This window comes from Numida meleagris, chromosome 1, assembly GCF_002078875.1.
Source record: "Numida meleagris isolate 19003 breed g44 Domestic line chromosome 1, NumMel1.0, whole genome shotgun sequence".
In the NCBI taxonomy this organism is placed as follows: Eukaryota; Metazoa; Chordata; class Aves; order Galliformes; family Numididae; genus Numida; species Numida meleagris.
Window position 1 is genome coordinate 64756414 of NC_034409.1, and position 25159 is coordinate 64781572.

The 25159-nt window shown below is 38.0% G+C and overlaps 1 protein-coding gene across 5 annotated transcripts in view; it reads left to right on the forward strand.

The window, feature by feature from the left end:
* PIK3C2G (phosphatidylinositol-4-phosphate 3-kinase catalytic subunit type 2 gamma) overlaps nucleotides 1-25159 on the forward strand; it is a 313307-nt gene that overhangs the window by 26094 nt on the left and 262054 nt on the right. For 4 of the 5 annotated variants that reach the window (XR_002436670.1, XM_021390880.1, XM_021390914.1 and 1 more), the window contains one exon: nucleotides 7620-7726. The exons of the other annotated variant lie outside the window; for it this stretch is intronic. The gene's annotated coding sequence lies outside the window, so the exon portion shown is untranslated. The remainder of the gene's footprint in view (nucleotides 1-7619; nucleotides 7727-25159) is intronic. 5 annotated transcript variants of the gene reach the window in all.

Genomic DNA, 25159 nt, shown 5'->3' on the forward strand with positions numbered 1-25159 from the left:
TTGAGAGTACAATACTGTCTGCACTCTGTGTACAACCATAATGTTTTGATCCAAAAAGCACAGTTGGAAACCACTGGGTGAAGCAGGTGCCAGCTGTTTGCACCATATGGCACAGGATTTCTAATACTTGCTGAGGTTTCCATCCCTGCAGAATTATTCTCTTTTTGGCTTAAGGATTAATGTTTTCCAAACAAGACCTGTCTCTTAAAGCCTATTTTTCACCAAATCTTTAGGAAGTGCATTGTAAATTTTACATCAGCTACTCTGACAGCTTCCACGGCACATGAACTGTCCAATTAGAAGTCTAAAACCACAACAAAACTAACAAAACTAGAACAGGCTTTTCAGCTAAATGGGATGTTTTTATCATCTTTGAACATAGATACATTCCTCAATGAGATACTCTAAGGTATTTATTTATGACAGAAGGAAGACAGCTACAGTATAATCCCACTTACTTAGTGTTCTCTTTGCATGGTGTAATGGAAAATGGTGAACTGATTTTGGGCGCAAATTCTTATGCTCAATGATTGGAATTTTATTATGTTGACTGTGAAGAAGTATGGTTTTTTTTTAGCAGAAATTAGAAAATTGATCCGTGATAAAATACTGTTAGTACTCAAGTCACGTTGGATGTGAAAAACTCCACAGCTTCTCAGATTTCCAACAGACTCTGTAAGTGCACATCCCTCATGGTGGCATGAAGGATTTTGTTACTCCTTTAGCTATAAGGTCAGCAGGACAGGGTTAGTTCTTTACAGAGACCTTTAACTTAGCCACAGAAGTGACTTAACAGGTGGTTAAACACTGTCCCAAAGAGCGATGGTCCCAGAGAAAGCTGGGACAACACAAAGCCTGGTGAGCATAGCTTGTGGTCAGTGCGGGAATGAAATCAGGGGCATCTAGGCTTACAAGTTTATAGGACCAATTATCCGTATCGGTCCATATCCATATATATATCCATATAGGTCCATTATCCATATAAATAAACATCTTCTTAATAGCACTAAAAGTATGTTCAGAATCCTTAAAAATTGAGTTGAGTGATTCTTGGGTAAATAGTGTACTTTGGCTTGTGGAACTCCCAAAACAACATTTCATTACTGCACAGTAAACTGATGAGTTGATTTTCATTTCTTCTTGTAAGCAATTAACCACATAAAACATCTATTCCTTTAACATCTGTTTTATACAAACTTTGGGATGCAGCTTTTCTTTTGAATGTATAACTATTAAGGGACTAGTACACGATAAAGGCCTCTATGTTTCACGCTAATGCAAATATTAAAGCACAAAAATAGTGTCTTCATATGGCTCAGACTGCCCTATGGGAGCTTTAAAAATTCTGTCTTTAATTCTTGAGTAATTATGGTGTTAATGACAAGGGGCAAGGGATCTTGAATGGCATATATCTTCTTGATATGTAAGTGTTTTAACTTCCAATTTTAGGCTGAATTCTGCTCCTCTCATATAAAACTTCTTCCAGAAAATAGAATTTTTTCTGTGTATTTAAACCTTTAACTTAATGCTTAGCAAAGTTCAGCAAAATCTGAGTTGCAAGACTTAACGCTTGTGGAGGGTATTTATATCCTAAATCCCAATATAAAGATTTTTTTTTAATTATTTTTAGGTATTTGTAACAAAATCACAAAATACATATTTAACTGTGGTCTGTACTAGACTTTAATTTCCATGATTTACATTTAAAAATTGAAGACTATATACAGAGGAAATTATTAATAATCTCAGAAGTAAAAAAAAATATATGTATTTCTAATGAAAGTAATGGAATTGGGCAGTAATCAACAGTACCTGGTGGAGTAACTGAGAGCTGAAGCTTTTCTCCCACTTTAGGTATTGGAAGAAAAATCCGTACTTCCAGATATCCTTTGCCAGAGTTTTAAAAATAAAGCAGAGTATAATCCTAGAATAACTAAATAATCTTGTAATCGAGGAGTATTTGTTTAAGATTTCGTAAAAACGTGTTCAAATTCCTATCCAGAATCAGAAGAAGGACTTTAAAATCTGTCTCCTGCATTCCTGGTGATTACAGTTCTCTTAGGGAGTGTAAGCAGTTTTTATTCACTGCCATTGATCTATTTATACAAACCGGGCTTTTTTTAAAAACAAAACAAAACCAAAAAAACCCACCTGTAATAAAATATTCTAAGGAACTCTCACACTCCAGGCAAGTACCATTGCCGCAGTACCACTGGGTGCATTAATTTTTTTTCTCACCTAAATTTTCATCTCTGATTTGAGAAGTGCTTTGATCAAAGAAGGTAGTCTGTACTTTTAAAACCATTCCTAGCTCTTAATGCTCAGAATGAGAACCTAAAATAGTCACCATTGGTTCTGCTTATAGACTAAAGCAAAAAGGAAGCATTTAAGATTTGTTATTTGTATGTGGATACAGTGAAGCATATTCAATGGTGCAAATACTTCATTCAAATTCTCATTCACCATCTAATTTACAGAAAGTCTGTCTTGCTTCTCCTAATGAGTTTGGACCTAGGGGTCAGAAGGCTTATTAAAAAACACTTAGAATGATCACTGTTAATTTTCAAAGCGCAATTCTACTAACAGTAAAAGTCTAGCCAGTGCCCTGCCTGGAATAGCATACAAGATGAGCAGTATGTACCTTCACGATTTCTGTTGTTCCACCAGTTCAGATGTTCCCCAGCAGCAACAACAACAAACCTAACAACAACACCGTTTTGTTATTGTTGTTTTTCTACTAATATTTAGGATTTAAGACACATACATACCATTTCCTGTAATTCAAGAAAAAAGATGTTGTATACTCACATCCTAGGAGCTTGATCACAATAAACAAAAAAAAAAAGAAAAAAAGAAAAAGCCACTACTTAATTCCTATATTTTTATTTTATTTTATTTTTTATTTCTTAGGAAAAAAATTGTTGTTTTATGATGTGGCAAAGAGGTTGCAGCAAATTAGAAAAAGCAATTGAACTTGTGTTTCCTATTAGCTTTCCCACAATCTAGAAACAAACATCCTATATTCAAAAATGGCAGAAATTGCAAGTGATGTATTTTTCCCCAAAGTGTCTGAAAGAAACTGAGCTCTGGAAACAAACAATACCAGCATGTCAGATGCAAAGATTTTACTGACAATGAAGTAGAAAAAACAGACTTGGAATGAACTTTGAAATTGATTGGTGAGCCAGTCACTTTTAAAGCTTGGGAGAAGAAGGGACACCTTAACCCATTTCTGCTAGGGGTCCCTGATGCTCATTCTGCTCACTTAGTGAGAAATATCCTACTGAGAATTCCCAAATGAGACACACTGAGATAAACTAGTGTTCAAATTTACAATCATTTTAGTTGCTCTGCAGTAAAGCACGAAGTCATATGTTCTTATCGCAAGTGAACATGTGAGATACATTGATACTGAATGATAGGAAGGTCTTTCTGGATAGTACGTAAGATGTTTGTGTTTAGCTATAAAGTCTTACCCTCACGCCAGGGTCCTTCAAGTTTAATGTCAAGTTTAATGCCAGTTCTATTAAAAAAAAAAAAAGAGAGACTTGAAGTTTCTTCCATCATTTTAGAGATGAAGGAAGACTCCAGCTGAGCATGTTCCTTGTCATCTGCAATTCTCCTACCTCTCAAAATCACACCTCCTTCATTTATCATTTGTAGGCATGTTCTACAAAGTCTTTATGCCTGAACAGTAAATATGAAGCAGACAATAGATTATTTTTTCCCCAATGAGTCTTGTATCTCTGTATATCCGCAATTTGAATCATTATGGGAAGTGAGAAGGTGGTTTTTAGTGTTTTGTATTTTTAATGTCTGCTTGTGTTTTATCTGTTACAATGTTCAGCTGCTAGTTATATGACACCTCATATTAGTATCTTTTAGATGGGGGATTTATTAGATTTACACATAAATGAACAATTATTAAGTTTCTTCCAGGCTAGTACTATTACGTTTAGTATTTTCAAGTCGAAGTTATGTTGCATCCAGAATGTTTCAGTGACATAAATTAGAAAATAAAAAGTCAAAATTCATTCATAAATTCTTGTGCTATGGGAAATACTCAGTTCCCAGTTAAAATGTTCTAAAGTTGTCAGAATCTAACCTTTTCAGGAAACTACACAGCTGTTTGCAGCTGTGTAGGTTGCTGTGGTTTGGATTCAGGAAAACACTCGAGGAGATTCTACATTCATCTTAAGCTAAAAAAAGATGATTTACCATCAAAAGAATAAGCTCTGCTCTTCCCCTGTTCCCTCCTGGGGATTCTTGCAAGTTCCCTATCATTAAATCTTGTGGACCCATGGCTAAACAGATCAGATTCTAAAACTGCAAGACCATCCAGAGAGAAACTAATATTTGCATTAATAAATACCCAGTTTTGATGAACTATTTTTTATTTGAGTAAACTTACTTGAAGATCATTCAGTTTTTTAAGTTCATTCTCATTGCAATTATGATGGAGCCACAAAAGCCATTTTTAATACATCTTGAAAGTTCAAGGTACTGTAATTGCAAGATGTAATTTATATGAAGAGGTGCTGAGCACTAAAATCTATCAGCCAGAATAGACAAGTCATAATATAGCTATTTGAGTTTGCTTGCAAATTCTGATAGACTTTTGCACCTTTAAAATAGTCCCAGAGAATTTCCAAGTAGAGAATAAGTATTTATTAGTGTATTGCAGTGTGTCATTCTAGATAGAACACTCTGGCATCTCTCAGTAGAACTGTCCCTGGAAAACTTGCAGTTAATATCTTAAAGGGTTGCGGTTTTTTTTTTTTTTTAGTAAACTTGAGTCCAAAGCTTAAAATTATGTTTAAATTGTTATGGTCAATTTTTCTGATTAAATGCACCATGCTTACTAAGTGCATAATTTTACTAAGTGTAGTTTTGTCAGGGTAAGATGCTTATAGTCTAAGATAAGGGTTCAGACATAGTTCTGCTACAGACTATAAGTAAGTATTTTTGTAACATCCTGTATATGGATAAAATCATTTTGAAGTGATTTTTATGATCCAAATTACTATTAATAATTATATTTATGTACCTTTTGAATTTTTTCTCAGTTTGGGCCGTGGAAATTGTTACAGTTTAGCATGGCCCGTATTGCTTTTGAGTTCTTACTATGGGTTTGTTTTGATAGGTGCAATAGAATGCAAGCATTTCAGGGCTAGAGTTACTAACTTAGAAGCAGTCATTTCCACTGGAATTAAAACAAAAGCCGTGGAATATTTTTCTTGGTCTGAAATTTAGGAGGAGTTCGTCTGTCTCAAAATTGAATTGATTGTGTAACATTGAAAGTTTATCTTGTTGCTAAGAACTGAAAAGGAGCCATTTGCATTAAACTTACTGAGCTGTAATGTGATCAAAAACACTGTGTTTTTTTGGTGGGTTGTTTTTCTCTGTTTGCTTGTTTGTTTGTTTTTGTACAGAAAAGGTCTTGCATCTTTCTGTCTTAGAAGTGAAAAGTGGAAAACACAGCATGTTCCCAGAAATATGCTTTTTTTTTCTTTCTTTTCTTTCTTTCCTTGAAGGCAATGTGTAATTTATTACTGAACCATTCACTGGACCTTATTTTTCTGTGAGGAGTCCTTGCACATAGACTCCCATGAGAAACTTATAAATGAGTTTATTCTCATGCATATAGTGAGAATGATAGTAGTAAAAAAAATATAAAAGTAGCAGTAGGATTGTGGAATGCAGAAATAGAGAGAAGCTCCAGGTATATACCACCGCAGAGCATATTGCAGAGACATTAATGGAGCTTACGACTGTGAAGAAAAAATACATCAGGATTTAACATCTGAATCTTGAATTGCTGTGGATGCTTCATGTGCCCACAGCTGTTGCCTTTGTGGCTGAAAGAAGCAGGAGGGAAAAGAATAACAGAAACACATTCATCAGCAGGTATCTGCTTCGTGCAAACACGCAGTTACAGCCAGTTTGTTTCGTACTTCATTTGTCGGCTTTTTAATTAGCTCAGTCTCTATATGGAGGTTTAATTAGGGTATAGAAAACTGTAACTGCTCAGAACTATTGATATAGCAGTGACAGCTCAGTATGTGGGGTGAGAAGCGTCTCTTTGTTCCTGATAGAGCAAAACAATTTGAAAAAGTTGTGCCACAAGGCAGGAACCGAACAGGCCAGAGACTGTTACTGACTGGATTTTCTAAAACAGTTAATCCAAACAGGTGAAAGGCATCCATTTTAGCATGCTGTGTTGGAAAAAAATGTTTTGTGCTGAAATGTTGCAGTGAAAGTCAGTCTCCGACTTTTTTTAGAAACTCCCTTTAAATACTGGAAGAATGCAGTGAGGTCTTCCTGGAGTCTTTTCTTCTCCCACCTGAACAAGCCCAGCTCCCTCAGCCTTTCTTTATGGGAGAGGTGCTCCAGCTCATTGAGCATCTTGGTGGCCCTCCTCTGGACCCGATCCAACAGCTCCGTGTCTTTCTTGTGCTGGGGGCCCCAGGCCTGGAGGCAGTACTGCAGGTGGGGCCTCACGAGGGCAGGGTAGAAGGAGGCAATCACCTCCCTCAATAGTGATAGAACAAGAGGGAATGGCTTTAAACTAAAAGAATAAATATTTAAGTTAGGAAGAAGTTCTTTACTAAGAGGGTGTTGATGCTCTGGCACAGGCTGCCCAGAGAAGCTGTGGATGTCCCATCTCTGGAGGTGCTCAGGGCCAGGTTGGATGGGGCCCTGGGCAGCCTGATCTAGTGAGTGGCAACCCTGCCCGTGGCAGGGGATAGAATTGGGTCCCTCTCAGCCAAAACCATCGTGTGATTCTATGAGTTTTCAATTTAGAAATTGCATAAGAATTGATTATCTTTTTGTACTGTTTCCTCTTTTAAGTTTGCTAGTATCTCAGAATTTCAGTTTTCCAGTGGGCAACGCAGTAGGGAGTTTTAGCAGCATTACCTCCAGATGAATTACATTATGAAATTGCTGCTCCATTTAAAGGGGTCAAAAAGACATTTTCAGAATAACTAGGGAGCAGAGTAGAATAGTCTTAGTTTGATAAGCGAAGTGTTCTGTGACTGTCAGCTGACTTGGAGTCTGATCATGAGTAGCTCCAGAGCATAGACAGTACACATCTAACGCAATTGCACATTTATTTTTCTTTAAGATTGCAGACAAACCACAGGGATGTTACCAGAAATGATCAAATCAGAATGAAAACCAAGAGTCAGCCCCCAAACTCTTGTAATTTCTTGCTTGTTATGCATCACAACTAGAAAAAGCAGATTTTAAACTGAAAGGGCCACAGAACATCTAGGAAACTGCTTAAGTTTAGAAATAGGTAATGTAGTGCTACCTGTTAGACAGAAAAAGTGCAGCCACTGAGTTTTCCGTATGCTTACTTCATTAAGTTTCTTAGTTCTCACGAAGTATCCCAGTAAAGTTCCCAGTTTTACACATCTCAATCTTTTCTTAAAGGAAATAATGATAAATCACATTTTGTTTCATATGGAAACAGCCAAGCTCCCTACAGGCGTCACATTATGGTGTTAATGATCCAGAATTCACAAGATTTCTAGTTTACCTTTTGGAGGACAGATTTTGTGAGTATTGTAGAGGAAGGATGTGAAAAGGGAACTCATTGCTCTGTCTTGGAACAGGCTTGGGCACAGCTGTGCTGGGAGTGTACTTCTGATCCAGACTGGCCTCAGCAGTGCCTTCTGCCTCCCTTGTTCCACCAAGGATTTTGATTGCCCCAAAACTGCAGGTCAGTGATATTTTATGCTTGTCTAATTCATGTGAAGTTTTTTTATGATGATTTTTGTTTGTCATAAGACCATCACTTATAAGACAAGCGCTATCCAGAGCGTCATCCTGTTTCTGTTAAAGTCAACATGCTATTTTGCTATTGCTTTTCAACAGTAGTAGGATTGATGACTGAAATTGAGCAGCTGCTGAAAGGTTAGTCTTAAAGTAGAATTGTGGTCAGAAAATCAAAGTGACCCTGTCAAGCTGACGTGCTGGGAGCACTGCATTTATTTTTTTCTCAGTGACTTCCAGACCAAATCCGATCAGTTTACAAGTCAGAAGTTTTTTACTGACTTCCAGAACTGCAAAGTCAGCCTTAGTCTTAAAAATCCAAACTGTTACTTCTTCTTCAATCTGCAAAAGATTCTTCTGCGTTTAGAACTCAGCTGACATGTCACTGAGGCATGGCTGAGTACAGCCTGCCTTCCTATGTCTGTCCTAGCTCTAGAGGGAGAAAGCTGCCAGAGTTAAAATTTATTTGTTAGGATAGTAAACAGATGTGATTTGCAGAGATAAGGAGAAAGATATACAGGGGAAGCAGGAGCCATTTTTATGTCTTTCTTGTAGTTTTACCTAGACTTTAATCCTTCACTTCTGCCATGGTAGCTATTTAGTGTTTCTAGTTAGATTTTGTTTGGCACTACAGGCTCTAAAATGCCTTCATTGTGAAATACATCTTCCAAAATTGTTTAAATTTTCTGATAAAAATCATGATTTCCAGATCAGTTTACAACTTCAGAAACCACACCTGAAGGAAATGGCTCCTCTCATATCATGCAATTCCTTGTTTACTCTCAAGGATTAACTGAGTCACATAGGAATTTGAATGGAAGAACTAATTGACTCTAATATTGTTATTGAAAAAGTGTTAACATCATAAAAATCTCAGAGGGGGATTCTGCAGATGTAGGTTTATCTTACCTGTACCATACTCTGACCTCAGTATCCTGATGTGGCTCCTTGGGCAACACATACCTCATCTGACCTTAAATTGCTCACTTGTTTAATATACGCTGTTGTTAAAATGTATGCTCTCTGCCAGTGTTAAGACCAAAGCTCTTCCCTCCCATTACAAGTACACCAAGCTCAAGAGGCTTTGTTTAAAGTTTCATAGCACTTAAGACAGTCCGCAGCAGAACATTGTCTTCCTAATATAGGGATAAACTGGGACGATCATTTCATAGTTCAAAAAGTGAAATAATTTCCACTCGGGTCTTGCAATGTGTAGAGGCTGTTCCTCTGGATCTTTATTTTGTTGGGTTTTGCAAAGACAAGTAGTCATTCCAGGGGCTGAAATGTGTGTATGCCTGCTTGTTTATGATGAAGTGCATATGGCAGATGCACATTTTTAAGGCATGTGCCAATTTCTACCATTCTTTATAGCATACATATTGCGTTGATTAAAACTCTGTGGATCTCTTGTTTGCTGGCTGTAACAATAGCTATTTTTAAGGGTGGACAAATGTTAAAGATTCTTCTGAAGTGTGAGCACGCATTAGCTGAATTCCTTGGATGCTAGAAAAACTTGTCAGAATTTTACTGTGGCTTTCTCTACGTCAGTTTTTTGTTCCTCAAATTAACTCCTGATGAAAGTGTTGTTCCTCCCCTCTGCCCCCAAAAAGTGATTCCCTTCATCTATGGATTTCAGAACTGTTTACCCTCACTGGCAAAAGAGCTCCCCAAATCTTTCATACAGGATAATTTTCCAAAGACTCCCTCATAACAGGATGTTTTTGTGCTTAAGCATGTTGATTTGTGTTCTTTCACTTTGTCAAAGAAAATCAGTGTATGTTTGTACATAAGTAAAAACTTTAACTTTGAGGTGTGTTGTACAAAAATTATGTATGTTTTGTATGCTGTTATAGGAATGGACAAGTCATATTACATGATTAGAAAACATTATGCTTTGAGTTGTCCTGAAAAAAATTCCTTCCTTCAGCAGTTTGGAATGTCTCTTCTTATAGGCTGCTGCTAACCCAATTTCATTTGGCAAGATGTTTTTCTAAGTGGGGACACTGAGGACATTACGGGCTCATGAGTTTCCTGCCAAAATTATTTGTTTATGACCAGAGACATTTCACCAATAAAAATGAGGCATCATAGTTAGCAGTAGAGATCGTCACTCTTAAGTTTTTGTTGTCTTTTGATTTGGCTTTGTTTTTCAGGGAGAGAAGTCTAAGAAGCTGGTATTGTTTTGTTATTCCATTAATGTCATGTCTTTCTTTCTCGTAATACTTATATACTTCATTTGTGATTGTTAGGAATGCTGATAAGTCATATTCATTTATTTGTAATATATGCTTTGTAACAGCACTATAACACTAAACGGAGGAGTTCACTCAATTTTTAGTTCCCTGCTATTCTGAATCATGGTTATCTTCCAAACTCACATACTAATCATATAATAGAATCTGAAAAAAAAAGTATGTGAGTAAATACATAAAGTCATGGCTAGTAGAGATACTTTATGATGCAGCATTTTTTTTTAATGAAATGCATTATTTAGGCTTTCAAATTTATAGTGATAAAAAATGCCCAAAAGGTGTTAGTTTGCTTAACTTTTAGTTATAATGTTACAAAAGCAAAAACTTTTAAAAAATGCCAAAGGCTTGTATGGTATTATGCTTTGAATATCTAATACTTCATAGTTCAGTAGGAAATATCTTATTTTCTTACTACAATACTCTATAAAACACAGCTTGGACAAAGTCAATGGTAGTTTTCATCTTTGCTCTTATTCTCATGTGGCATTCAGTGGTTTGCACGGCTATCAAAATCAATTGGATCTGTAGCTGTTTAGTACCAGTTATAAGAGAGCTTTAATAACTTCATGTCATTTAGAACTAGAGAGGGTCCTTTGGTTTGTATAATCTGATCTACATGTAATTTATAAATCATGCTCTAGTTCCCTCATTTTGACATTGTTATTTGTCCCGTTAGGTCCCATGACTTCTGCTAACCTTAGCTTTAGTCAATCAAAGCTATTTATTTCTTCCAGAAAGCCTTTCAGCATTGGTTTTGAGACAGTCAGAAATGGAGATCTTCTTCTTATTTGAGTAGCTATTTCAATTAAGTACATCTCCTTAGCAGTTGACTAATAATTAGGCTTTCAGTTTGAAATTGAGTTCAGCTTCCAGTGATTGATTCTTCTGAGGGTTTTGGATGCATCACTGTTAGCATGTCAGTTAACATCAGGAGTGGATTTTGAAGCAAGCTTGTTTTGTTTGTTTCCTCCCTCCCCCAGCCCTTCCTTTCTCCCGAACACTTTGTGCTGTGACTGGCATCAGAGCATGTCCTGTAGTCTATGAGCAGATTCCTTTCCAATGAGACAGGACCAGAAGATGCATTCCAGAAGTGTGGCTAATATGCTCCAGCTTCAGAGAGGTGCTTGGGCCATAAAAGCACCTTGTGGCTGCTCTGAGACATTCCTTCTTCCGCAAACCTGTGAAGGATGGGAATGGGGTCCTCAACACCCTCCAGAGCCTTTCCTAGTGGGCCGCCCTGCCTGTTCATGTAAACAAAGTCTCTGAGAAAGATTGCTTTAATACACAGGAACTTCCATCTGTGAACTGTTTATATGGTGTGTAGTAGCAGGATGATGCTCTTCTAGATAATCTGAGAATACTTGACTTCTAGTAAAAGATACTGGCTTTAGTTCATGGTTCTTCTGAGTAGAATTCTTGCTTTTAAATTATTGAAGTTATTCTAATGCAATAGTCTTTGAATGTCTCTTAGAAAACAGATTTTAAACATAGTCTTCTATGCTTATGCTTTTTTTAGAAAGACTCTTTTTTTTAAAAAAGTGATGTTTGCTCAACTGGAGTATCACAGGGCACTGAATCAAATGTGATATGGAAGTAAATAATATTCAATTTAAATCTGGTTGTATAAACCACAATGAAATCAGATTTGGTTTATTTTTATGTCAGTGTATTCTTGTATGACAAGAACATAGCTATTGCCTATTATTTGTTTATTGACTTTCTCCCATCATTTTCTCCAGGACTGAAATTCAGCCAAGCATGATAGGTTTTCTTTTTAGTGTTGGATCAAGGCTATTCTTCTGGAATATAGGTAGACTTTTAGCTTTCTTCCAGTCATATAAAATTGTATTAGAATTGGATACATAAATTGTATTAGGATTGGATGTAGGTAGTCCAGAGAAATCCATCTGCTAAGTATATTTCAAATATATGTCTGTGGGTTATCTGAGTGTACTAATTTTAAAAATGTTTCTTTCTTGTAGATGTTGTTTAGCATCCTCCTTAGTTACTAATGGACTGGAAAGTGCTTCATCATCCTGTTGTGATACTAACATGACATCCTGCTTCTTTCCAAGCATAGAAGAAAAATGTACCGAACCTTTAGCCTTTTCTACTTCATTAAAAATGTTCCTGTCTTCACACAGGAATTTGTATATTGCTAGGATTTTTATTTTTTTTCTCCTGGAGTTTACATTTGTCAGATAAATTATAGCTGCAGAAGCATAAATGTGAAGAGGCCTGAATTACAATTCCTGACTCTTCCAGAAGCTCGTAGGTGGCCTGAGACAGTTAAAAGTCAGGTTCTTGAAGGCTTTTAAGTTGCTACAGATTGAGGGGTCTACATCCTTGCATTGAATTTTCTTCATTTTTTTTTCAGTGTCATTTGAAAAAATAAATCTTCTGCCATTTTCAATAAATAAAAGCAGCAGTATATTGTTAAGGGGGAGTGGGGACAATGAAACACTATGATGACAACTTTAGTAATAAGTGATTGTATTTAATAGAGCATACTTAATAAAACTTGTGTTTGTTGGTATTACAAGTAGGGGGATCGGCAGTCTAAGCTACTAATGGAGTAATGGTGCTGTTGTACTGAACACAAACTGTGCAGGCTACCTTGTTTATCTGCCCATATAAATGTGTGGTGCACATTCTGTATACTTATCTTAGACGTCTATCTAAATCTTAGCAGATGCTTATGGATGAGTGAACTCCAATTAATTATTCAAACAAGTTCCACTTCAGAGTAACAATGCCTTGTTATTTATTTTAGTTAAATGGGCAACAAACACCCTGTTCTCTCCTAAAAGCTTTAGAGGACTTTATTTCTGTATTTTAATCTGTACAGGTCCTGGTTTTGAAGAAATACTGCAAACTGTGAGCCTATTCTATTTATATCTGGCATTTTTTTCTGCAATTAACAAAATTACCCCTACCTCCTTTTTAAATACAACTCGGCTACTTCCTCTGTATTGTTCTTCCATGAAGAATATTCTTGACTTCATTGGCATTCAATAATATTGAGGTATGTTGCTAATTATTCCCAGCATGAATGGCTGTTTATAGTTGCAATTTATCATGAATGCTTAAGATTTGTTAATGATTTTTTTACTTTTACTTTTTTACTTTTTTTTTTTTTTTTTAAGTCAGGGGGGGGCAAATAAGGGCATTCAATAATATTGAGGTATGTTGCTAATTATTCCCAGCATGAATGGCTGTTTATAGTTGCAATTTATCATGAATGCTTAAGATTTGTTAATNATGAATGGCTGTTTATAGTTGCAATTTATCATGAATGCTTAAGATTTGTTAATGATTTTTTTACTTTTACTTTTTTACTTTTTTTTTTTTTTTTTGGGGGGGGGGGTCTCAAGTCTTGAGGTTTTTATTGTTTCTAAAGCTGCTGGATAACCAGCTGGTTTGAAAACAGTAGTTAATGCGTACCACCTACTGGTAATAATTACATCAAAGGTTTTTGCTCCTTTTTGTGTGTTAATACTGCAGAGCTCTACGGATTCTTTCCAGGCAAAAAGCTCAGTTCTCCTTTACTGTGTTGAACTCAAGAGGAGATTCCTACCAGTAACGGAGTGACTTTCCTGTATACTAAACATGGATATATGAGTTGCATCTGATCCCAAGAAGTTCCTTGTAAAGGCATTCTCTGGCAGTGTATTACCCGCATAACCCACCTTTTACTTCTGTATAGGCAATAAAGAGCCTAGGAACATTTCTGTGAAACCAGAGCACCAAAAGGAAATAGAAAACTGACTTGTCTACGCTAAGAAATAACAATTTATGTGTTTGGTAAATATGTGCTTGGCTATAGGCTTTTTGAGCAGAGCTTTCTTGTAGCTTAGATCAGAGTTGCACTAGATACAGTTCAGCTTGTACCTGGAGCAGTTACTTAAAACTTGCTTCTCTAAATCTCCATGCCTACAGATACTCGTTTGTTCTGGGAGTGAGTCCGGTTTGAGAAGTGGCCCACCATTGGAATTTTGTGTCTGTATCTGACTGCCTGTAAATTCAGGAGTAATAAATTCTGCCTTGAAACATACCACTATACGCAGTCTTATATAGCGCTGAAGCATTGACTCTGCACAAATAGACACACCTTCCCTGCTCCATGTTTCTGTGCTGTCTGCGTCCTGAGTTGGGAGTAACAAATGCAATTATTATAAATCCTCTGCTGTTGTTTTTAATAAATAACTTCCAGTGTTTTAAACTGTAAACACTGGAAAATCTCCTTGACTTTTCGTAGTATGTCACCACGCTCTCCAGCATCCTTTGGCACAAACTGTCTAAAACTGCCCCTTTGGCTAACCAAGACGTTAGAGATATTTTACTGTGAGATCTCTCCCAGATTTATGAATAAGGTTGTCATACATTTCCTCTGTTTTATAGAATTCTGCAACACTAACTCTGAAAGCCCTAGGTCCTCAAATATCTTTGCTTCATCAGAACATGAGGTATGTTCTCTGTCTTGTGCAGTGAAGGCTGTGACACTGCTCTCATTACTTCAAGATAATGCCAATGGAAAATCCAGGCCAAGGGCTGTGTGGCGTTGCCACTACCAGCCCGAGTAAGAGATGATGATGCTGAGATACATGGGTATTCATGATTGCTCCCAAGGGTGGCTTCCTTTGGCAAGGTCTACAGTGCTAATGTCTCCTGTCACAGCTGCATATAGTTTGAGCATACATGATAATGTAGATTGTCCCATGGTAATGGACATCCCATTCGTAAGTCCTTCTGCATCAAATTAAATGCTAATTTATATGAAATAAGATGGATTTCAAAATAAAAAGAGATTATCATAGTCACTTCAAAAGGAAGAAAAAGCAAAAGAGAAGGCATTTGGGAAAGGCTTTATTCATTTGTAAACTCTCAAGTAATCCTATAGTGTGTTTTCAGTTTACTGTTAACTACCACATTCTTAATACTGTTAATTGAATTTGGGGAATACGCTTTCAAAGAGCTTTAATTCCCATTATATTGTCTGCATTTGATATTGCACATGAAGATTCACTGAAATGTGCAAAGCAACAAGGCACATTAAAAAAAGAAACGATGACATGAACTCAGGGTGACCAGAGAGATTCAGGAAACAATTATGAAAAGGAAAGTTATGTTATTAGTGTTTGTGTTGTGTAACTTTGTATCTGGACTGTGACTTTTGAAACAGCACCTCTAGTGTCTGCCTGTGAAAAGCAGCTTCTCTCTCTGTTCCAATTCTCTATGCACTGACTCACACACACAAAAGAGCGGGATTTGCAGAGAAACATAGTCATGGGACAGGGACATGAAGACCTTCACGTTAACTTTGGATGGTGTATTGCATTTGTAGAGATAACGTGTTCCTTTTTTGAGGAATGGAGCAGTGTGAGTGATGGGGATACTTAGTATCTGAATCTGTAAAATACTGAGAATGTTCCTGCTTAAAAGTCAAATACTACAATTGGGATGAGGATCTGTAGCAGAAATGCTAAGTCATGGCTTGAAGCAGTCAGTAATTGAGCACCTGGTGGGAAGGCAGGGCCAACCCAGGGGAGCTCAGGTGCATGCAGTGCATCTGAGTGACTGGAAGGGGTGGAGCCAGGATCCACCCCTTCCCAGACCTCATTTAAGAGTTGGCAGTGGAGGCTAAGGTATCTTACTGGAGGTCCCTGCCTACTTGAGGCCTTCCAAAGGTAAGCAATTCTTTTTCCTTTGTTTCTGTGTCCATGGCTGCTGCGTTTGGGCTTGTTCTCATTTGCTGTAGCCTAGGATTGTGCCACCCCGCTGCTATTGCTGTACTTTCCATCGCATTATAGCATTACAGGATCAGGAAACAGTGGGCCATCTACTAGCTGCCCAATTGCTGCATGAAGTTCCTACTTGTGAGTTGTGACTTATATGGAGTTTAGGTATACTCAAACTTATTGAGCCTTTCTGCACTGAGGCATGAAGTTGAAAGGCCTGGAGGAAGTGCTTAGACAAAGGACAAGGGGTAGTAGTAAGGTCAGCTATGCAATATGTAATTAGATGTAGGACTCAGCTGTGAGGTGACTTTCAGATCTTTGAGTCAAGGTGTTGTCAGTTACTTCTGGAAGATTTTTAGAGAGTCATCTATTTGTGCTTGTCTATGTTCGTAGGTAAGAAAACCACTTTTTCTGTTCAACCTATAAAATAGATGCTGTGTCCTAAGCAAACACACGGTTGATCTTGTCTGTGTTACAGGCCCAGTGTGCTCCTGAATGATCCTTACAAAGAAGTCCTGACAAAGCTACTTTTCCTCTTCTTTCCTTTGCATCCCAGCTGCAGTTTGATGGGGAGAAGTGAAATACAACACTAAGTGATTTATTTGGGGTCAGGAACAGCCAAAATATTTATTGTTATCTTAAAACTCCACTGCAAACCAAACTATTTTTAGACAAGTCTGTTTGCTATTTTTGTCATTCCAATTTGTCTAAGAAAACAGGGCCTGTGTTTTTCCAGAAATATGAACTTAATGTTGATGTGCTACTGGTACCTGCAGAGGACAAATACAGACAAATAGGCACTTCTTATGAAAAACCTGTGGTCATTTTTGTACAGAATAATTCATACAGCTTGGTGAATATGTCAAAACTTTGAAATACTGTACACAACTTTGCGTGTCTGAGGCCAAATTCCCATTTTGCAGTTGCAGAAAAAGGATCTGTAGAATATCAGGTTGCTGAAGTCTAGCTGGGCCGGGAGACATGACTCCCAGACTTCTGTTTTGTTTTGAAAAGTACATTTCTATTGCCTTTTAAAGTTGTGCTGTGAAAAAAGTTAGGCATGCTGCCTGTAGTTCAGCACAAAAATCTCAAGACAGAATCATAGAATCACCAAGGTTGGAAAAGACCTCCAAGATCATCCAGTCCAATCATCCGTCTATCAGCAATACTTCCTCCTAAACCGTGTCCCTCAGTACAACATCTAAATGTTTCTTGAACACCTTTGCAGACGATGACTTCACCCCATTGGGTGCCCCCTAATCGAGGCAGCCCATTCCAGTGCATGACCACTCTCCCGGAGAACATTTCCTAACATCCAACCTGAATCTCCCCTGGTGCAATATGAGGCCATTCCCTCTAGTCCTACTGCTAGTTACATAGAAGAAGAGGCTGACTCCCACCTCACCACAACCTCCCTTCAGGCACTTGTAGAGAGTGATAAGATCATTCCTGAGCCTTCTCTTCTCCAGACTGAGCAATCCCATCTCTGTCAACCACTCTTCATAAAGCTTGTACTCCAGACCCTTCACCAGCTTTGTTCCCTTCTCTGAACACACTCCAAGACCTCAGTGTCTTTCCTGTAGTGAGGGGCCCGAAACTGATCACAGTACTCAAGATGTGGCCTCACCAGGGCAGAGTACAGAGGGATAATCCCTTCCTTGCTCCTGCTCGCAACACTATTTCTCATACAAGCCAAGATGCCATTGGCCTTCTTGGCTACCTGGGCACACTGCTGGCTCATGTTCAGCTGAGTGTCCACCAGCACCCCTGGGTCTGTTTCCTCTATGCAGTCTTCCAGCCACTCTGCCCCAAGCCTGTAGTGTTGCTTGGGGTTGTTGTGGCCAAAGTACAGGACCCAGCACTTGGTCTTGTTGAACTTCATCCCACTGGCCTCATCCCACTGATACAGCCTGTTCACCTCCCTCTGTAGTGCCTTCCTACCCTGAGGCAGGTCAACATTTCCTCCCATTTTGGTGTCGTCTGCAAACTTACTGAGGGCGCACTCAATGCCATCATCCAGGTCATCAATAAAGATATTGAACAGTACAGGTCCCAGTACTGACCCCTGTGGAACACCACTGGTGACTGGTTGCCAGCCAGCTGGATTCAACTGCATTCACCACCACTAATCTCTGGGCCCGGCCCTCCAGCCGGTTCTTTACCCAGCAAAGAGTGTATCTGCCTAAGCTATGGGCTGCCAACTTCTTCAGGAGATTACTTTCGGAGACAGTGTAGAAGGCTTTGCTGAAGTCTAGGTAGACTATGTCAAGAAGTTGGGACTGTGGTTTACTGTAATGGTGTGGGATGAGATGGAGAGAGGAGGCTGTAGGTCTGCTTGCCAAGATGGCCATTGCCCATCATTCAGCCATCAGCTTCAGGTCATGGAGAGGATGCTGGTCCTCAGCATGAACATTCTCAGGCTAGGGCAGGAAGGTTACTTCAGTCAGATGCGCACACAAGCCTGAACTCTGTCAGCTGAGGACTAGCTCCAGAAAGAGTCTCTGATGTAGGTATGTAACTGATTCCCTCGGTTACAGGAATCACAAGGAGAAGATGATGCTTTTCCTGGGTCAGAATGCATACCCCAGGAATTCCCATGAGTTTTGCCTCCATCCAAAACCTAAGGAAGTAGTCTCATTAGACTTCCTAATCCTATCGCTAGATACTGCTGATCCTGGCACAGCTCTGCAGGGAAGGCTGTAGGAATGACGGATTTTGTTTCTTGAACTACTCATACAGGTATCACATTCAGAAACTTTTCACTTCTGCTTGGAAACATCTCATGTATGTGATTTAATTTCCTTTGAATTTTATCATCATTAAAAAAAATAGTACACTATTCTTTCACTAAAAATGCTCATATGCAAAAAAAAAGCCACAAAAGCAACAAAACTTTTGCTTCTTCTGATGTCCTGCTGTTACTCCCTAGTGTTCATGTCTAACTTAAAGATTAATTAAAATAAATATCAAGTGCTACTGAAATAATTAATAAATTATACAATTTACATTCAATTGTAAGTGGAAAAATGTCTTATACTTCCCTTTAAAAAATCAGCATGGTTCCAGAAAGGAAGGAAGCATGCTAATTACAGTGCCTACATGAGACTTTACAATTCATGGCTGAGAGTTGATCAGAAAATGCAAAGGAGACAAAGCAAGCATTTTAATATTTAATACTTCAGTTGTTCTAATCTCAAAGCTAGTTATTAGAATACATAACAAAACTTGTGCATTTCTAGCAATTTGATATCTCCTCATCTTTTCCATTTAGAAAAGTTAGAGGCGTCTATGGTCAGCTGTTGGGGAACGCCCCAGGTTTCCCCAAAAGGGTTGCCCTACCGGTATTTGCGTGGGGAACGCAAGATCAACTCAATATGAGATGTGTCCGACTTTATTGTAGCAACACACCATTTTATATAGCATATATGCTTCCAGGGATACAGGGTCCAGGGATACAAGCTCTATGCAACGCGCACGCTAACAATATCGTTGCCTGAGTTATCTCCATATATGGGATATGTTGTTAACTACAACACTATGGATACAGAATACTATGGATATGCTGAAATATACTAGAACACACTGGAAACACCACAGTCCATGTATCTAGGGATTACATCATTACATCATAAATCATTAGTAAATCAGTAGCTACGTGCTGCCGAGCAACCTGCTCTCCCACAGTCAGCTGCTGGTTTCATGCTACTTTTGCACTGAGGTAACATGGCTGGAGTTGCTCTTAATTTAGATTGGTTAATCTGAGATCAGAATTAAGGTCTTTAGCTTTCAACAAAGCAACCTACTTCATCATAACACCTTAATGTACAAAGATTCAGTTTCAACTAGTGTCTGTGGAAGTGTCATAGAACTGACCTATTTCATCAGAATAATTTTTTTGCCTGCAATAATTTTCTTGCCTGCATTCATTACAGCCATCTTCCCCCTCTTTCCTATGTGATTAAAAAAAAAAAAAAGTTTATTCTTCTAGCCATCCCACTCGTCATGGCTGTTTCTATATCTAGTTTGGAGACCAGAAGATAGTAGCCAGGAGACCCATGGAGGATCAGTACAAGTGTGGTTGTACTTCCGTATATAGTTTCTTGGCCTCCAGCTCTGTGATTCCTGAACCAGAGAGTGTACGCTTAATCATTGCACTGCCACTTTCTTGCTTCCGTTATTTAGTGTCATAACACTTCTGCAGTTACTTCAAGGTACCCTCCTTCCATGATACCACTGCATCAGTAGCAGGGAGTACTCACTGCTCATTGTTTTTTCCCTGCTAAAGGATGGAGAGCCAACTGCGGTATAAATCTACTTCTGTTTTTGGCTGAGGTATGTTTATCGCTTCCTGGGTTTAGCCCATACTTCAAGTGAGAAAAGATATAAGGGTTTAGGGGAATCTTCTGTTTTGTCAGATCTGTAGGGAGTTTCATAGGAACTATAGAAATCCCAAATATCTGATTTTAAGGCTTTTGCTGTTTCAGCCTTTGAATCCCTGTTTGGTGGTGTGGCAGGTTTACAGTCCCCCAATAAAATCACTGAATTGCATTTGTTTTGTTCCCCGTTGGTCATCTTATTTGAAACTGGGGGGAGCTGGCAACTCCTTGGAAATATGAACCAAAATGGAAAGTCTTGGTAAGTTTTGTGAGTACTTATGTCAGGATTGTTCAAGTGGAAATTTGGACCTATGCTGTGAAAGTAGTGCTTCCTCTTTGGACTTCTAGAGAAGCCTAGGTGAAAGGTTCAAAGCTTTATGTTGAGGAATAGCTTGAAGTACAATCAGTCAAACTCTGTATCAATACAGCCTAGTGCTTTGACTTAGTAGGTAGCTTGCTTGTTCCACTTCAGGACAGTCTTCCTCTCCTTCTTCTGCAGTGTCAGGCTGCCCTACTCTATACAACAAAGAATGAGTGAAATTGAGGAGGAAGGTGTGAGGAGGTTGGATTTTCATCAAAGATTTTTTTACTCAACATGCCTTGCCCTAGAATTTGGGATGAGAGTCTGGAGTGCAGAGCCTGTTGTGGTTTGGGAAATGGTGTCCATCATGTTGTCTTACAGTTGACATCCAGTTGAGGTCCTAAGAGTAGACACTGTTTCTAAGGGATAATTTCTTCAGACTTTCTGTTGTATTCTTTGTTACACTTCATGTGTTTCATCACTACTGCCATTAGTTTTAATGCTTAGCAGGGGTTCAGGGGTTACATTCCTTCAGGGGAGGAAGGGTACTTGGCATGATCTGTACAGTTTATAATACATTCTGTTATAAAATTGTAGTGTTCCAGTAGAAACAGTCATATTTTAGAGGATATGGATTAAGCTTATCACCCTTGAAGTTCTATAGAAAGCTTTTCCTGGAAAAAATATATTTCCTTGTCACTGTGGTCCAAGCAAGAACTGGGAACAGTATTGTAATTCAGGACTTCATAGTCTGTTCCACAAATCTTGTCCCTCCCATTCTCCCTAGTATGTAATTTCTCACGCTGGAATGGTGAGCTGCAACTGAAAATACTTATGTTAGTGATGCAGGCATCTAGGAAATGATCTCAGCAGATATTAGCAATTACGAAAGGATGTCTGCTAATTTTGGGAGTAATTAATGTCTTTATTGCCCTGAATCATGAGCTTCTGGGTTTTACTACTTAAACTCAGGCATGTAGACATAAGTATTCAATTCACTTTCAGTACATTTTTGTGTCACCCACCTCTCTTCCATTAGCCAGTGTAACATGTTTGCTTAAGTCAGTAAGCCCCTTTTTGAGGCAGGAAAGATTGTGCCTTTCATAGGTACGGACCAAACTAACATTGTGAATTACAGTTTAGAAAAAAACGAATAGAAACATGGTATTGGATAAACAGGCACGTGATTGTACAGAGGACTGTGGGGTTTGTGTATAACATTGATACTAGGAGAGAAAAAAATCTTTAAAATGTTTGATTTGGGCTTTTTATTTACACTAGGGAAAAACGAGAACACAACAAAAAGAATAACTGTTTAATTGGATAATGCTGTCTTTTCTTGACTTTTGACCAAAAGTCTAATTAACCTTTGTTCTGAAAAGCTTATCAAAATAATTCAAGATTTATATTGGGAGTGGGAGAGGAAAGGATGTGGATTTTTGAACTCTGTTGGAATATTACTGGCTCTGCATTTAGAACAGACTTGACCTTTCTCAGGCTTAGGTCCTGGGCTCAGTGTTCACGGGACTTTCTCAATGTTGTTTTATTTTCTTCTTCATTCTTCTCAGAAAAGAGGGAAGTAAACATGCATCTGAGCTGAGAATGGTTTTTAATGCAAAGCTAATTCCTTCAGAAAACAAGCTGTTTCTGAGATGAATGTCATGGAAAGAAAATGTTCTGCTCCTTAGATGATTTTGTGGAGTTCTTATTCTTGCTTGTATTATGTGGAAAAGATGGATGATACTGATGCATGTGAGACTTCTTTGAAATCTTGTAAATATATTTCACTGCACTTTTTCACTGTGAAGACAGATGGAATAACAAGATCAGATAAGAGGAAATATTTATCTTCTGTCAATTTATAGTAATATACGTCATATTCACAGCTAGTAGCAATTTAGCTTACCATTTCTTATTCAATTTCATTAAGAACAGAAATGAACATTGTATCCATATAATACTTACGCCATGCAGTTAAGTAAATTTGCTACAAAATGTAATATTTTATCTTAGTGTTTTATATTCTGCAGGTACTGTTTTAAATATGGTAGCAAAAGTTGGTATGTTAATGCCTATTTCAGTAATGAGAACTGGCAAGGAATTTTTAAAAAACGAGGGCAGCATAGGTTTTCTTAAGAAGTTTGAATTGGGAACCAATTCTCCTCAAATCCTTAGAGTACAAAAGTTCAGCAATCAATTATGAAAAGGAGAGATGCATTTCTGGAGTTTGAATTCTGTTCTTTGCACTGTTGAGAGGAAGTTTAGGAGTTATGGAAGTATAAAAAGTGTACATTATTGATTTATCCTTACAACTTTGCATAATTATTTGCAATTTTTTTTAATGGAAAAGAGAGCACTGAACACTGCCTATCTAAGTAAATTCAGAAAAATTAGCCCTTATTGCACTCATTGTTGATAAACAAATTAAAATTTCAAAATAAGTTGTTAGGAAAAATGTTTATTGGAAATAAATATAATTTGTGAGAAGACATTGGAAAAAACATTTACTTTACAAATTTAATTTAGGGAAATCATGATGATTTTCTAAACTAAGTCTTGTGTGTGTGTTTCATGGTATTAAGTAGATGTACAATAATCTTCTTGTGAATTGCCTTGCCTCTTGCCATCATTTGAAAAAAAAAAAAAAAAAAAGTGGTGGATCATTCCTCCTACAAGTGTGCATAACGCTACATACACCGGAGTTGAAAACGAATAAGCCCATATACCTCAACAGTCTAAATTTCAAAGTGGGAAAATTTAGTTCCCTTCCAAAATTAGGATGTGTTTAGTTTATAAACACTCCAAAGCAAAGTCAACTTTTTTCACGTATAGTAATTGAACAGTTTAGTTAAATGCATGAAGACTGGAAAAAAAAAGTCATGTGCAAGATTTATTTTGCCTAACCATAGGATCTGGCTTTGTATTTTCCTGTAGTGGAGGTAGAGGTTGGATTCTCTGTGGTCAGTGGAAACAAGCATGCTTACATTCATGGGCCAGTTAGGATTCCCATCCTAAAGTATCTTCTACTTTCACTTGACTGAAGGAAGTAGATGACTAGTTCGGCCTAGGATGCAGCTGATTTCGCTGGTCCACCTTCAGACCTATTTTTTATGCAAAGCTTGAGATACTTGAAAGTAAGGCCTCCAAAATAGGGTTGTTTTGGGTGGTTTTCGTTTGTTTATCAAAGAATGATAGAATAGCTTGGGCTGGAAGGACCTCAAGGATCATCAAGTTCCAACCCCCCTGCCACAGGCAGGGCCACCAACCTCCAGATGTGGCTCTAGACCAGGTTGCCCAGGGCCCCATCCAACCTGGTCTTGAACAGCTCCAGGGACGGAGCATCCACAACCTCTCTGGGCAGCCTGCTCCAGCACCTCACCATTCTTTCTGCAAAGAACTTAGCCCTGACATCTAATCTAAACCTTCCCTCCTTGAGCTTAAAACCATCCCCCCTTGTCCTATCACTGTCTACCCTTGTAAAAAGTTGATTCCCCTCCTTTTTATAATCCCCTTTTAAATACTGGAAGTCTGCAATGAGGTCTCCTCTCAGCCTTCTCTCCTCCAGGCTGAATGAGTCCAGCTCCCTGAGCCTGTCCTTGTAAATGTTTCTTTAGAATGACTTACAGCACACATAAGGTTTCAGTTAGATTGCTGAGTAAATTTACTCAAATTACTTGAATTGCTACTGAGTAAAGGCAGTAGAGCAGAAACAAGTTGTTTGCTGTGAATAAACCAGCAACCCAACGGTCTGTATTAATTTGAAGGTATGTTGATTGATTTGATTTTTTTTAATATATCCATTCAAAGTTAAAGTCCTGACATTTTGCAAAGAAGACTCCCGTCCTTGGCCTTGATTTCCATGATGTTGGGATTGTGATTGGTTTCTTTAAATATGCAAATGAACCTGTAATGTGAGGCTTTAGGACAGGAGTTTGAATATGACCCTTCATCTTAAGCTCTTTAGATGTTTCAGCCCTACTGAATATCTACTGGGTGCTTATCCAGTGATTATTTTTTCTTTGTAGGATGGGACATGAGAATTCTTTCAACTGTAAATAATTGAAGTGTGTTGTTTCCAATAACTAAAGAAATAGTGTGAGATTGCAGGTCTGACAGCACACAGCTAGGGTATTGGAAAGACAGTGTAGCTCTTACTCATTATGCTACATGTCCTTGTTAATGCTGTATTGAAATCTACAGATGAAAAAGACTTATAGCAGTGCAAATGAATTATTATTTTGATTTGTCCTAATGCAGCTGAGACTTCAGAGAGGATGGGCACCATTCAAATTCTTCACTGAAATGCATATCAAAGGAGTAGTTCTTTTCTTCTTCCCTGCAGTGCACCTTTATGGCTTTTTCTGACTGCACGGATGTGAGTTTCTCCGAGGCGCTCAGATACTTACTTAGTCCTACAATTTCTCTTATTGTTCAGAACATGAATAAAATTCATCAGCAGCATAATTTTCTAGTTTAATTCCAATAGAAACATTTCACCCATAAAGAATTAAACTCCATAAATCCATGAAAAAAATAATTGAAATTCATTATAAATTCAACAAGAGAAGAGCTTCCCACTGGAAACAATGATTATTTTTTTTATTAGAGCAATTTTGAACTACAGAGTTGATGTTGTTCTCCAGTGGAGCAGACTGACAACAGTATAACTTCACTAGCTTCAGTCTTGCTGCTTTATTGCAAGAGATTCAATTT